Genomic DNA, 15465 nt, shown 5'->3' on the forward strand with positions numbered 1-15465 from the left:
ATTTTTTTCCTTATAGATTATTATAAGATATTGAATATGGTTCCCCGTGTTATTAAGTAGAAACTTGTGTATTTTATATGTTGTAGACAGTATCCGCAAATCTGGAACTCCCAATTTATCCCTTCCCACCCACATCCTGCCCTGGTAACCATACATTTGTCTTCTCTGAGTCTGTTTCTGTTTTGTAAATGAGTTCATTTGTGTCCTTGATTTTTATCTCTAGACTTTGTCTTCTCCTGCAATGACTTCAGGTACATTTTGGAAGTAGTTTCTCTCCATTTTGTTTTGTTAATCTTTTCAAAGAAGAGATTTTTTCCTCTATTGTCTCTTCCTAATTCCTGTTATTTACTTCCTTCTACTTACTTTTGGTTTACTTTACTCTCCTCTTCCCTTCTTCTTAAGGGTTGGGTGTGTGGCATTGTTTTTGCTTCATTTTCCTTTCATCTGTAAGCATCTTAAAGCTGTAACTGTTCTGTTAATTACTGCTTTAGCTTTATTCCACAGGTTTTAACATGTTATATTTCATTTAGTTTGAAACATGAAAAAATTTGATTTCTTCCTTGACCTATGGTATCTTTACAAGTGTTGTTATGGTTTCCAAATATTTGTTTTCGTGATGCAGGGAAAAACGTATGGGGGGTGTGAGGAGGGTCCTCGGTTGAGCCCTTGGGACCTGCCTGGCCAGGACTGGATTCTTGGCTTCAAGCAGGAAAGAATTAAAGAGCGAGCCACAGTTGAGTAAAGGTAGATTTGTTTAGAGAGATACATACTGCATAGAGTGTAGGCTGTTCACAGAAAGGCCACAAGGTGTGTGGGTTGGGTGCTTAGGTTAAAGAGTAGGTACGCACTCCCTAGACAGTGCAGGCCCTCTCTGAAGAGGAGGGAGCCAGAGGGGGCAATGAGCTGCCGTGTGGCCAGTTTTTATGGGCTCCTTAGCTTCATAAGTTAACTGGTGGGAGGACCATCCTAACTACCCTGGGGAAGGGGCTGTGGTTCCTGGAAATTTGGCCACTGCCCACTCTGACCTTTTACAATTAGCTTTGGAGCTGTCTTGGTGCCTGTGGGCATGTTATTCATGTTAATATATTACAGTGAGGATATAATGAAGCTCAAGGTCTACTCGAAGCCAAACCTTCCACCATCTTGAGCCTCAAGGCCTAATGGGAATTGAACTTATCCCATTTTGGTGTTAATTGCTGTCATTCTTTGAATGGCTGTGCCCTGCCCTCTTCCCTCCTGTCACAGTCAGAAGCATGCTCTGTAAGCTTTTTTTTTTTTTTTTTTCCAAATTTATTGGGACTTTTATAGTTCATCAAAATAGTCTGTTTGGTATATGTACCATTTGCAGTTGAACGTGTATTCTGTATGCAATGTTCTATGTTTGTTTAAGGTTTTAATTTTCTTTATATATTTTATATCTAAATGTGTATCTCTTCTAGAGAGCGTATGTTGGGATCTTGTTTATTTTATCTAGGGTGAAATTCTCTTTTAATTGGAATGTTGACCCAATTTATTGATATGGTTGGATTTATGATATGATTAGATGTTAAGGTATGTTGTTGTATCATTTGTTTTCTGTTTGTCCCATCTCTGTTTTATTTTGTTATTACTCTATTCCTCTTTTCCCACTTTCTTTTGGGTTAAGTATTATTTCTTTTGAAGAATTCCATTTTAATTTATTTTTTGCCTTTTTTAAAAATTCCATTTTGCATCATTTTGATGGTCCTTCTAGGCAACATACATTCTTACCTTTTTGCAGTCTAAGGCAACTAAGGGTTAATAATCTAACGCTTGGAAGTTTTAAGAATCTTTAAACTGTATATGGAGTTGTACTCTCCCCTCCTCTAGTCCTTTATATAGGTTATGTGTTTGTATTGTGTCTACATGTGTTGTAAGTTGCACAATACAGTGTTATAATTTTTGCCATAGACAGTCACGTTCTTTAAAGAGAGTAAATTTTTCTTATATTTGCCCACATTACTATTTTTCATGATTTGAATTTCCATCTTGTATAATTGCCCTTCAAGCTGATAAACTACCATCTTTATAGTGTGGTTTTATCTGAAAATGTCTTTATTTTGCCTTTATTCCTGATGTATATCTTTGCTGAAAATAGCAGTCCCCCCCCCCCAACTTCACAGGCCTGTAATTTCTATATCTATAAAATCTGCCAAGTGAGCCAGGTCAGTAGTTCTGTGCATTTTTGGAGACCTGGGTTCCTCAGGCTTGCCGTATAGGTGGTGTCTTTGTTGATGAAGAGGTGGAGGTGGGAGGGAAGGAGTAGAGCTCAAGTTCTGCGGTCTGTTCCAAGCCATGATATTTTATGATTCTATAATAAGTATAATATAGGGCAGAATTACTTGTTTTTTGGTTTTTAAAATAGCTTTTCTCTTTCTTCCTTTCTTTCCTTCTCTTTCTTTCTCTCTCCCTTTCTTTTTCTCTCTCCCTCTCCCTCTCAAGAGGCTGACTTGCTTGGCACCTCCTCATTGCTGTCTAGGGCTTCAGGTCTCAGACTGTAGCATTATCTCTGACATTTTACTGCCTACCCCATTGCAATAATGCAAACTTCTTTTCTGTATGTGCGATATTCCAGTTTGGAGTCACTCAGAGTCAGCTCCAGGGATAGGCCTCACATTACCCTCTGGTCAGTCACAGGCCACAAGCAGCCAGGAAAGGCAGGCCTCACTCAGCAAGGCAGTGGGAACTGTGGGCACCAAGTTTACTTCTAATTTTATCAAGAAAGCATCTTTTTAAATAAAGGGATAAATCCAGAGGTGCAGTAAAAATAGCCTGAACTTGAGCCAGTGGTTGAATATTCCAAGAATTTTGAGAGGCAGTTCTTACACCATTAGTAGCTGGAAATTGGCTGTGGTGTGAGTCACAAAAGCCACCAAAGAGGGCTCCCCCCAGCCAGGTTATGAGAACAATTGTTCAGACTACCTTTTTAAAAACAACACCTGGAAATTAGACCTATCCACCCTACCTCTCTGTTACAGCCACATGATATCTACTGTCATTTTAGAGGGTTGAATTATGAAATATGAAATATAGACAGTGCTTAAAACAGAAATGTACATTTTTAATGACTAATTAATAACCAGACACCCATATAGCTGCTACCCCACCATTTGTAATTCACATGCAAAATTGTAATCATATACAACTTATGTTTTGTAGGTGGCTTTATCATTCCAAATAATTTGTATTATTGTTACTTATTATAAATGTACATTATGCAAAGCAGAGGACAAGTCAGTGGTTTCGTTATCAGTATTGCTCAACTTGCTTTTAAAGAGTTACTACTAGAAATGTCTTCTGTTTGCTCTTCACAAATCTTTAGCATTTTTACACTGTTTTTTTTTTTTTTTTTTTTTTTTTTTTTTTTTTTTTTTTTTTTTTAACTCCCTTGGGAAAGGTTTTCAGGAATGGTAGAATTAGGGAAAATTGGGTATGTGGAAAATATAGTTAATACAGATTTTCAACAGCTCTGGATTGTTTATTTGTCCAAAATAAAACTATAACCATCCTTTAAAGCACAAACTATATAGACCACTTCCTGGCCAGAGTGCTTATTCAAATATATGCTAATGTTCAAAGTTACTTTAAAGTTTCAACATTTGGTTTGTTCACTCTCATGTAATAATATGTCATGGGAAAGGAAAATTACTATAAATATATAGGACAGAATAACTGAACTAGAAAATAAATAAAAAAAACTCCATCAGTAAACTAAGCAAAGAGATATTGTCTGGGAAACAAAATTAAGTAATAATAAAAATGAAAAACCTCCTAAATAAGCCAGTCAAAACACGAAAAAAAGAAAAACAGAAATAATAGTAGTTATGAGAACTCTCATGGCCTGGTGGCCCTGGAGGATAATAAACACCACAGTAGGGTTGATTGTGATCAATAAAAGCAAGATGTTAAAATAATAGATGGCCATCTGTCTACAGCATAAAATGTCCATTGAACAAATTAGGAAACAAAAATCCTTCCGATAGATGATCCGTCATTTGGTAAAGTTCAACAAACATTTCTAACACTTTAAAAGAACAGTAGAAGTCAGCAGTGATGAATATCTATCTAATCAAAATTCATGTATTTGTCAACAGTGAAGTGCTAAATGCTTTTGACATTAAGTATTGAATGGGTAATCCACATGACCCCATTCCACCAACATCATTCTGAAATTTCTTGCTCACACAACAAAGACAAAAAGACATAAAGGAGTCTAGCTGAAAGGAGAAAATATAGGTAAATCTGTCTTAGGGAAAAAAAGAAATTTGTCGCCAGTGAAAAGCATTTCTGTCTCCTTACTAAAATATCTAAGATTACCCTTAATGACAGATGCATGGGGCTAAGTTAAATACATAAACAAGTTAAAATAAAAATAACGAAATAAAAGGTATGCCATGTTTCGCGGCAGAAAGACTGAGTAATGCAAAATAGACACATTCTCACTAACAAATGTTTAGGTATTGCTTGTATTTGAATTTTTTAACTTACCTAAATCGTTCTAACTTTAATTTGGAAGAATAAACAGAACAAATTTTGCTATTGTTTAAAAAGATTAAGGAGGTGGTAATGATCTCATCAGATATAAAAGATTATCAAGCCATAACAAGTAAAACCACAGGAAATTAACCTAAAAATACACACAGAGCCTCAGAAAAGGGTGGAAACCCCTCCCAGAGTTTAGTAGGAATCTACAGAGACCCCTGCAGGCTAGTGGAGGACTTGGGGAGAAATGGGAGGGAGAGTGGAGAATCAGGTCTGTGGAACTTACCAGTAGCTTTCAGCCACGTTAGAAGCAGTAGACCTGTGAACCGTGACTTTGACCTAAATTGTGACACACAGAGGGCTGGCCCATTTAGGCTCCACCCCTTTTCCAATTCCAGGTGGCAAGAAAAGAGCCTCTGATTGGTCCCACTTCACTGGCGGCTACAGAGTTCCTACTCTTGATCATCAATACAAAAAGCCCAAGGAGGTATTTTCCTGCTAAAGAATAATACTTGACAACCCAGTGGGTCACTCTAACAACAAGAGTGATTCACCATTGGAAAATCACTATCAGTTGTTCATTCAGTTTGCAAATCAAAGGAGAACAGCCAGGGATCATTTCTAGTGAGGATGGAAAAGAATTGTGGGCTGGGTAGAGATGGGGGAAGAGGAGAACCTTTGGGCAAGAGCCTGACACTGCACTCAAGTGGAGTCACCTTAGGTGTCTGTAATGTTATACTGAATCATAGATTACTATTAATTTTTGGAAATTAATAATGGTGATCTTTTCAATAATGAGAATGCATTCATGAGTGGTATGTGATGTAGAATTTTAACTCATTTCCATGAAGAATTTTTAATGAGATGGCAGTTTGTGTGGTTAACTTTATTTTTTTTTTAATTTTTGTTTATTGAAGTACAATTCCAATGTGTCAGTTTCTGGTATACAGCACAATGTCCCAGTCATGCATATACAAGTATATATTCATTTACATATTCATGTGGTTAACTTTAAAAAGAAGATTAAAAAGTGACTAAGAGAGCCCACGGTAAGTGGAAATACCTCTTAAATTAGCCACCTACTTTAAAAAATATTACTACACACAACATGAATATTTGAAATAAAACTCATTTTATGTGGCCAGACAAGAAAAATTTAAACATAAAAAGTTCTCTGCCCTTTGTCCACCTCTCCCCTGACTGTGCATTATGTATCCACCAAACCTTCCCATCGGCAGGAATATCTCCTCACCCATGAAGACCAACAATCTCCTAGCATCAAGAAGACCACTCCTTAAAAGATAACATTCCTTCTTGATCTTGTAAGGGATCACATGACCCACCAGGATGACACTTAGACCTGGATTATGTAAACTATCAATGATAGGTCATTTGATGTACAGCCCTGTGTCTCAAAGACTTATAAAACTGTGCCATGATTTCTGACCCATGGAGCAGTTCTCAGAGCTTTCTGAGATGCTCTTCCTGGGTTATAATCCTCAAATTTGGCTCAAAGAAAATTTTCCAATTCTTTCTTAAATTGGCTAATTTTTCATTGACATATACTTGGCATAGTTGGCAGGATATCAGAAAACCCACCATAGGACACCTGGAGTCTACCTCAAACCAGCAGTTGGTACCAGCGTGGGCCCATTGAGCCACCCGGCTTCTCGGTACTCCTCAGGTGTCCTGGTGAGTTCTCCTGATATTCTGATCTCTTTGTTTGGATGATGATCCTAAAATATTTTTTCAAGCTGGTTTTCACTTAAGACTTGGAGTCTTAAGGGGCACCAGTGTGTTTCCTAGGCTAGAACATAGGTGGACGGGTTTTTGTTAAATTTGGCTTAAATTGAGAAAAAAATGAGTTGATATATGGTCTGAACAAAGCTTTCACTAGTGTAATGAGACACTGAATTATTCAGCTCTGAAGAATAAAGGGACATTTTGCTCTTTCCAGCCAGATGGTGTCCTCAGGTGACTGCTGACCTTGCAGAAATGTCTGTGGATCAATCTCTCAAGATGCGCAGTGGTCCATAGGGGAACCCCACCAAGACCATCACGTAAGTACTGCTCACCAGGGGGGTGAGACAGAGGCCCATTGCCTGGCACTCTGAGCATCCATGATGGTTTCAGGCTGTAATTGGCAGAAACCGAGCTACGTGAAAGAAGTCGAAACTACCAAAGGGTAACTCTTTGGGGAGTTAGATGCAGAAGCAGCACTTGTGTGATCCCCACACTGTCCTCACAAAGTTGTTCAGGTCACGTCTCATATCTACATTAGGCTACGAAATTAATACAGGAATTGTGCCTCAAAAGCCAAGCAGCTCCCGTGCCAAGAGCCACCTATGGGAATACCAGCTGGGTTTATGTGTGATTGCGAGTACTCAATTGGGAACTAAAGAAAATCGGGCCCTGAAATGGCCAAGGTGGGGTTCTTTTGACCTCCCAGAGTTGAATTTTGACCCCACAATTAAAGCGAGCAGTTGTCTGTGCCTTCAAGGTCTATGGAAACAACCATGGTAAATATTTATCTCTTTTCTAAAACTAGATAAGCAGGGCAAAATATTTGTAGGGCTAGTTCCATAGATCCTTTGAATTGGGGAAACATCTAAATTGTTAAAACTTTAGAGAGCTCTCATCTTAAGCTATTTATTACACCTATTTTAATTGATACGTGGAAGTCCCAAAGGCTTCAAAATTCCAAAATAGCCTCATTGAAAGATTTGTTGTAGAAGGCTAATGAAAGTAATGATATAAAAGGTACCTAAAATTTTAACTACTGCTCCCCTCTATTCTTTATGTGAGTACTCATTCTAATAACTTTCTAAATTGCCTTTCCACTCAGAAGGCACTATTAAGTGGTTACCTTTAGAAATGGGACCATGTGAGGTTGTCGGTGGGTCGCTTCAGATCAAAGGCCTGAAGTGAGGGCCATAGTTAGAGAACTTCTTAAACCCACAGAGGATCCTCAAAAATATTTGTAAATAGATTACCAAAATGGGAGGCTACCAATCTTACTAAATTGACCACAGCTGATATTCAGAGTCTGATAGGAATTTTGGGGGAGGCCTTCTCCCCTAATCTAAATGAGGGAAAGTAAAACAATCCAACATAGGTGAATGCGTGTGTCAATCCCTCTATATCATTGAGGTGGCCGCCCAATTCTTTGAGGAAAACAAACTCCTTGTCTTAGAAATCTAGTCTTTACAGGGCCAAGGGTGTGGCTCCAGTAATAATCCAAACCCTACCAATCCTTTTACCACTCCCACCGTAGTTATCTTAGGAGGCTTTTAAGTACTGAGGAAAAAAATCTGGCCTTAGGGACCAGAATCACTCTGGAGGAACTTGCCTTTCTCCTCCAATGCCCTTGAGACGTGAATGTGCTACCTTGTCTTCTCCCTTATCTCCATCACCTTTTAGGGAAGGAGGTAGGTAACTTGGAACTTGACTTATCAAAGACAGATAGAAATCTTAAGTGTCTTCTCCATAAATATTAGTAAAAAGTGTTTAACCATTTACATAGGTGACCTTGATTTGTTTCATCTACCAGAAACTCAATTTGAATCCAACCTCTTATATAACTGATGGGTTTTATATTGTACCTGATTCAGGGCTGAAATTTTGGATGGGAACTATGAGGTCTAGTGTTTCTTTGTGTGTCTGTACATATGTTGTAGATGTGTGTTGTAGATGTGTGATACTGCCAAAATTAATTTGTAAAAGAGCTCTATTTAATTGGCTTAAGGGAAATTAAGCATTTATATAAATACTCAAAAATATAAAAGAATCTGGCCAGAATGAATATCAGGTTCATGTAATCAGGGAAATATGCAGTATTAAATCAATATCTGGCATTAAAGTTAGCTTAAGCTTGTTGCTTTGATTAACACAATCATGTTCTTAGAGTCATCAACATTAAGTATTTGTCATGGGATTCAGCGGGCTGGTGTGGAAGTGGTAAAAGAATTTACCGAAGACAAAGGATGAAAATAGAAAAGGAATTTATTAAGTATTCTGTCATAGACTACAGAGGGCCACACTGATGAGAGGTGCCTGGGTGAGCCCTGAGGGTCGGTTGCTTCCTGTACCAAAGAGTCACAAGGTACATGATTGGCTTGTGTGCAAGTCTCAGATTGGTTGATGTTGAGATAATAGGGAAGGGAGGGGGCCGTGAAAGGGTAGGGCTTCGTGAATCTGGTGGGAGGCTGTGACCGGTTCTGGTGGTCAGGCTTCCGGGCATTGTATAGGTGATTATCTCAGCCAAGGCAGGTATGTATTAGGAAAGGAATGTTCTTTGTTATCTTTCAAGGGCAGCAGTTGGGTGCCTGGCGGGCCTTGGAGCAGAGGGTCTTTGGAGCAGGAATCTGCCAGACATCTGAGGACCCCACAAATATAATACTTTCATTGCACCTAGGTTTACTAGAAATCAAATAACACCTTATTATTTGTTACAAAAATGATATGACAAAGCTTTTAAGTAAATAGAGGTAAATTCTTTTTGTGTTTTGGGAATGTCTGCTTTAAGAATATCTCCAGATTTTGGTAACTTGAAACTAAACCAAGTTAAAATGAGAATTTATTCACTATCCAGGTCACTTCAAATGGGATAAAATACCAGGACATTAATTGTCGGCCAGTATAAGGTCACCTACTTTTGCCTTCTTAGGAGAGGAAGACTAAAGCATGTTTGTCAATCAGGAAATGCCAGTATGACAGTTCACAATTACTTGCCTTGGTTTTCACTAGAGATTAAGATTTTAAGGGAAACATTTCAGTATGCATGGAAAGTAGGATGTGTGTTCTCAGCAAAGAAGGTATGAACAATGAAAATGCATTCTGTTAAAGAAAAAAAAAGATGATTTGGTTCTAGAGCTGGTTTCTGTTTCTAAATGGGGAAGAAATTGATGGACAGATGAATATGGATACAGAAAGTTGCAGGTTTGTGGAGGGGGGACACAGAGAGTTTTCTGCATGGTCAGGATTGGCTAATGAGCCAGAAAGAAAGGGGGCAGGGCACAGCCATTAAAGGAATGACACAGCAATTAGCACCAAGATGACAGAGAAGTCAACTCCTGGTAGACTTTGAGGCCCAAGATGGCAGGAGATTTGACTTCCAGTAGACCTTGAGCTTCATTTTATGCTCATTGTAATATATTAGCATGGTAAATGACACTCCCCCCAGGTGCCATGACAATTCTGAGACTAACCATAAAAGGTCAAAAAGTGGGCAGTGGCCCAGTTCCTGGCAATCCCCACCCCTTCCCCAAAGTAGTTGGGATAATCCATATGCTACATATGCTAATTGTTAGCATATGAAGCTACCAAGCCCATTAAAACTAACAACCCAGTGTTGGGGGGGGAGGTTATAGCTCAGTGGAAGAGTGCATGCTTAGCATGCACAAGGTCCTGGGTTCAATCCACAGTAACTGCATTAAAAAAAAAAATCTAATTGTCTCCCCCCAAAATAAAAGGAAAAAAAATTTTTAAAGAAAAAAAAAAACTAACAATCCCCACACCTCATGGTTGCTCTCCCTTCTGAGTGAGATGAGCCACACTCTGTCTGTGGAGTACGTATCTACTTTTACTTTAGACTAAACACCCACCCCCACACCTTGCGGCCTCTCTGGCCTTCTGAGATAGCCTACACTTGGTCAGTGGAATCTCTCTGTGCATCTCTCTGAATGAATCTACTTTTACTCAACTATGTCTTGCTCTTCAGTTCTTTCCTTTGTGAAGCCAAGGACTCTCACTTGATGGGGCATGTCCCCTGGACTCACCTGAGACCTGGGACATGGTCATCCTCTCCTGCCTCATTTTTTTTCCTGTATCACTAAAATAAGATTGAATTTAATTAAGAAAGTGAGTCTTAAATGTAAAGTGGTACAAAACCTGGATTTCTCTCTCTAGGAGAACAGAGTTTTCTTAAAATACTGAATACTGTGTTTGGTAATAGATTTCTGTGAGTGTTCTATATTTGCCATTGAGACCTTTTATTGGCACCTTGATTAAGTGAATGGGTATTTTTTTCACAGTAACCGGTGATTCAATTTGACCAAGTGTTTTAAAACTTAGATACTTTTGACAAACTTCCCAAAGATCCAACTCTAAATGAGGTTCATTTGACCTCTAGCTAACTTTCAGGTTTTCCAAAGTGTCCCTGGAACACTTCAAAATGTTTGTTTTCTCTTCATCTCAGAGAGAAGAATATCAAACTAACTAGGCTTATTTGGTATATAAAGTTACATGGGAAGCATCATCAAATATGTGGTAATAAAACTTCAATTGTATCATATGGGTAAATGTCATTAATATACATTCTAGAAGTTACATGGAATTCCTAAAATTCTAATATGTCCTAGTAAATGATATTGGTCACAATTTTAGTGTATGTCACAGCAGTAACTAAATTTCTTTTCAACTGCTTTGTAATCAAAAAGTCTTTAATCTTGACTTTTTAAGCTTTTGTCATTTATAGACAAAGATTATTGTACTTTGATGATTTTTCAAAAATACTTTTCTTCAAGAATCGTAGAAAGGACTTTTTTGGGAACATTCTAAAAGTTTTATTTAGCATAGGTGGATTATTTCATTATAACACTTGTTAATTTCAAGACAGCCATTAAAATTACTTACTGGCAGCTACCTAAGGCCCCTTGGAGCAATATCTCAATCTGCGATTGGGTGGCTAAATAATGTAAGATTAAGGTACCCCAATTAAAGGGGCAAAGCTACTGTGCAGTGGGTCTCTGTATATATCTTAAGTACACGGGTGCCTTGCAAATTGAAATGCACAAGACCTCCAATTATATAGTTTGATACTTATAATACAGGAGTACAACTGAATTTCTCTGGTGGCATTTTGATAAGTTGTATTTTCATTTTTATTTAAGATATTTTAATATTTCTGAGATTCCTTTGACTTGGGTAGTAATTAGAAGTGTGTTGTTTAATCTCCAGGTATTTTGGGGTTTTCCAGCTATCTTTCTGTTATTAACTTCTAGTTCAATTCTATTCTAATGTGAGAACATAAATTGTATGATTTCTGTTCTTTTGTTAAGGTGTGAGTTAAGGCCACAGAAGTTTGTTTTGTTTATCTTGGTGAATGTTCCTTGTAAACTTGAGAAGAATGTGTATTCCACTATTGATGGATGAAATAGTCTATAGATGTCAGTTATATACAGTTGATTGATGGGGCTAGAGTTCAACTTTGTCCTTATTGATTGATAGAAAACAAACTTATGGTTACCAGGGAAAAGGGGATGGGGAGGGATAAACTGGAAGTTCAGGATTTGTAGCTACTAACTACTAAATATAAAATAGATAAACAACAAGTTCCTACTGTATAGCACAGGGAACTATATTCAATACCTTATAGTAACCTCTAATGAAAAATATGAAAAAGTATGTATGTGTGTATAACTAACTGAATCACTATGCTGAATCACACCAGAGACTAACACAACATTGTAAATCAACTATAGTTCAATTTTTTTTTGAAGTATGGAAGTTTAAAAAAATGTGTTGAAAGAATCCAATTATAATAGTGGATTCATTTATTTCTCCTTGTAGTATTTATTTTTTTTGGAAGCAGTCAATTACAGTGTGTCAATTTCTGGTGTACAGCACAATATCTCAGTCATGCATATACATACATACATTGGTCTTCATATTTTACTTCTCCTTGTAGCTCTAAAACTTTCTGCCTCACATATTTGGATAATCCATTATTAGGCACACATAAAGATTACTTCTTTGAAAATTTACACCTTTACCATTATGTAGTGGTCCTCTTTATCCCTGAAAATCTTCCCTGATCTGAAGTCTGTTTCCTCTAAAACTAATATAGCTATTCCAGCTTTCTTCTGATTAGTGTTAGCATGGTATACTTTTCTTTCTGAGGGGGAGGTAATTAGGTTTCTTCATTGATTTCCACTTGGAGGAGGTACCAGGGATTGAACCCGGGACCTCTTGGGTGCTGAGCATGCGCGCTCTACCACTTGAGCTATATACCCTTCCACCAGCATACTATACTTTTATCTTTGATTTTATCTTTGATATTTAAAGTGATTATTGATATAATTGGATTAATACCTACACCTACTATATTTGTTACTGTTTTCTATTAATTGCCTTTTTTGTTTCATTTTTTGTTATTTCCTTTTGTTTAAAGCTAGAGTTCAAGTACTGGGTAAAAGTAACACTGGTAAACAGACCTTTAGTGATGTGGTGGTAAGGTGTGGGGAGAGGGGGAGTGTTTGATAATCCTATGATTAGGCTTCGGTCTTGGTGAAACTGCCACTGGACTGAGAACTTCACCAGTGCTTCTCAGTCCACCTCCCTCCCTTAGGTGGGACAGGATGGCTAGAGTGGACCGGAGTTGGGCATTTCTTCATCAGGCTGGTTAGATTCTAATAAAAGCCAGTAGGGTGCAGGCTCTGGTACAATAATTTCTCTTTGGGGCATGCCTTGTTAAGAACAGAATGCTTTGGGTGTATTTCAAAATAGCTATTTTCCCCCTCTCTGGCAGAAGCATAATGGGGATTTTTCTCCAGTCTTCACTATGAGAACTTGATTTGGCTCCTAGAGGTAAAACTCATAAAAATGTGGGTGCTTCTTTAAAACTGGGATCCTCCTGGAGTCTTTAATTTTCACATTTATCCACACTGAGCCTCCTGCAGTTTGTCCCTTAACGTTTAGGTTTTCCAGCCTCTGTACTGGTTCCCACAGAGGTTTCTGCTAATGTGCTCTGATAAGCTATGATTCTCTGGATCCACCTGTCTCTAGTTTGGTGGGCAGTAGTTGACCCTGTGACCTCAATTCTGATAGAACTAAAAAGAGTCACTGGCTTTTAGTTTATTCAGCTTTTCACTTGTTGTTATGATGGATCGATGACTTCCAAGCTAGTTGTGGACCAGAAACTGGAAGTCGTATCTCTAGTTGATTTTTTTTTTTAATCTAACACATTTTGATTCCCTTTTGTGTGCATTCTATAGATATTTTCTTTGTGGTTACCAGGAAGATCCTAAAGTTACAATTTATTTTAAATTGATACCACCTTCAATTCCATACTAAAGCTCTATTCCTTTACAGTTGGCTCCTTTTCTTTATTAATATCACAAGTTGAGTCTTTATATATTATGTGTACTTTAACCTAGGTTTATAATTATTTTTATGTGTTTGTCTTTTAGATCTTGTAAAAAAAACCCCACAAATTTTGCAAATCAAAATTACATTAATACAGGTTTTATACTTATCCATGTATTTATCTTTATCAGGGATCTTAATATTTTTGATGGCTTACAGTTATGTCTAGCATCCTGTAGTGTCTGACATCAGGGAAGTGGAAAATGCTCCATTTCCAAATTCCTAGCTTACCTGTAATGATTTAATTTCACCCTTTGAGTCATGATTTTATTAAAAAAAAAAAACCAAAAGTGCCAAATGATTCCCAAATATATACACTTCCCAAAGATGTTAACAGCAATTAGGAGCAAATAGGATTTCACGTTCAAATTAGTTGGCTCATGCTCGGATAAACGAGTTAAGGGGGAGGTGGTTTTTTTTGTTTTTTTTTTTTTTTTGTCTTTTTTTTTTTAAACTGCTGCTGTTGTGGTGCATTGTAATATGTGGGGTTATAAAGCTTTCGCTAAGATGGAGACATGGTATTTGGAAGTAACTACAAGTCACTCATTCACATCAATTTTACTACATAATGTAATATATTGTTTTGCTTTTAACAAAATATTTTTCAGAAGTGCATGGCATGGTGGGATCCATTAAACTATAGGTGATTGGCCAGTGTTTTCTGGACTGCTCAATATTTGGAGTGTGGACAGAATGGTAGTGATGACAGCAGTGACTTCACAGCACTTGGGTCAAATTTAATGACTCATATTTTTTAGATCAAGTTGTATGTATGTTGACATATGTAAAATGATGAATGTGTGTTATAATAATATGTTAAAAATCTAACTCTAATAATGCTAAGAAAACTAAAGCTCACGGAAGCATATAAGATGTTGGGGCTTGGTCAAGCAAATTTCAGTCTTTATAGAGTTTAGATAATATATAACAGTCAATTTTTATATTTTTGTGATCTACTTATTTTGACATCAGGATTATGAAAAATTCATAGAACCAGATGGCAAGCTTTTATCTCATTAGATTTGGAAGTTCCCTGATTATTTGATAGATTTTGCCCATAAAATCATCTGGCTTGGGGGAGGTAGAGCTTTTGATTACATTAAAACATTTCCCCTGCATTTATTATTTTGTTATATTATGGGTCTACATCTTTTGGAGTAATTCTGATGAATTACATTTTCCTACAACTATTATGTACTTCACAAGATTTCTAGATATTGGTAAATATGTTAATCTCTCTAAACATACTTATCTCATATATAATTCATCTGTCTTCTTTTTTTCCATCAGAATTACCAATGCTTGTATCTATATGTATTTTTTTCTGTCAAAGAAATAATTTTACTTTTTCCTTGAAGTATTTTTGCCTTTTATTTCTACTGATAACTTTTCTTCTATATTTGGATTTAGTTTACAGTTATTCTTCTAGCTTTTTGTCTTGTACATTTAATTCATTTATTAATCATGTCTTAGTGTTTTAATATCACTATTCCTATCAGGCTATACGTTTTTTATCTAAAGGCAGATCTGGCTGCCTGCCAACCCTCAATGTTTTTCTGCATAATGTGCTCATGCTCATATAAACATAATTTGGGGATTGATATCCTACTTAACTCACAATATTTGTGTTTTTTTAAATTGAAGTATATAGTCAGTTACAACGTGTCAGTTTCTGGTGTACAGCATAATGTCCCAGTCATACATACACATATATATATATTCATTTTCACATTTTTCATTAAAGGCTATTATAAGATATTGAATATAGTTCCCTGTGAACTCACAATATTTGGAGGGGGTATTATCAATATTCAGATATTT

At 36.9% G+C, this 15465-nt stretch overlaps 1 protein-coding gene across 3 annotated transcripts in view; it reads left to right on the forward strand.

The window, feature by feature from the left end:
- Positions 1 to 15465, forward strand: part of LOC116666048 (translation initiation factor IF-2-like) — a 407644-nt gene that overhangs the window by 4160 nt on the left and 388019 nt on the right. Inside the window, exons 2-3 of one of the 3 annotated variants that reach the window (XM_032488041.1) lie at positions 6458 to 6560; positions 14253 to 14294. The exons of 1 other annotated variant lie outside the window; for it this stretch is intronic. The gene's annotated coding sequence lies outside the window, so the exon portion shown is untranslated. Of the gene's footprint in view, positions 1 to 1092; positions 1112 to 6457; positions 6561 to 14252; positions 14295 to 15465 lie in introns of those variants that run through there. One more of the 3 variants, XM_032488043.1, reaches the window with a different exon arrangement.

Source organism: Camelus ferus, chromosome 9 (assembly GCF_009834535.1).
Source record: "Camelus ferus isolate YT-003-E chromosome 9, BCGSAC_Cfer_1.0, whole genome shotgun sequence".
Classification (NCBI taxonomy): domain Eukaryota; kingdom Metazoa; phylum Chordata; class Mammalia; order Artiodactyla; family Camelidae; genus Camelus; species Camelus ferus.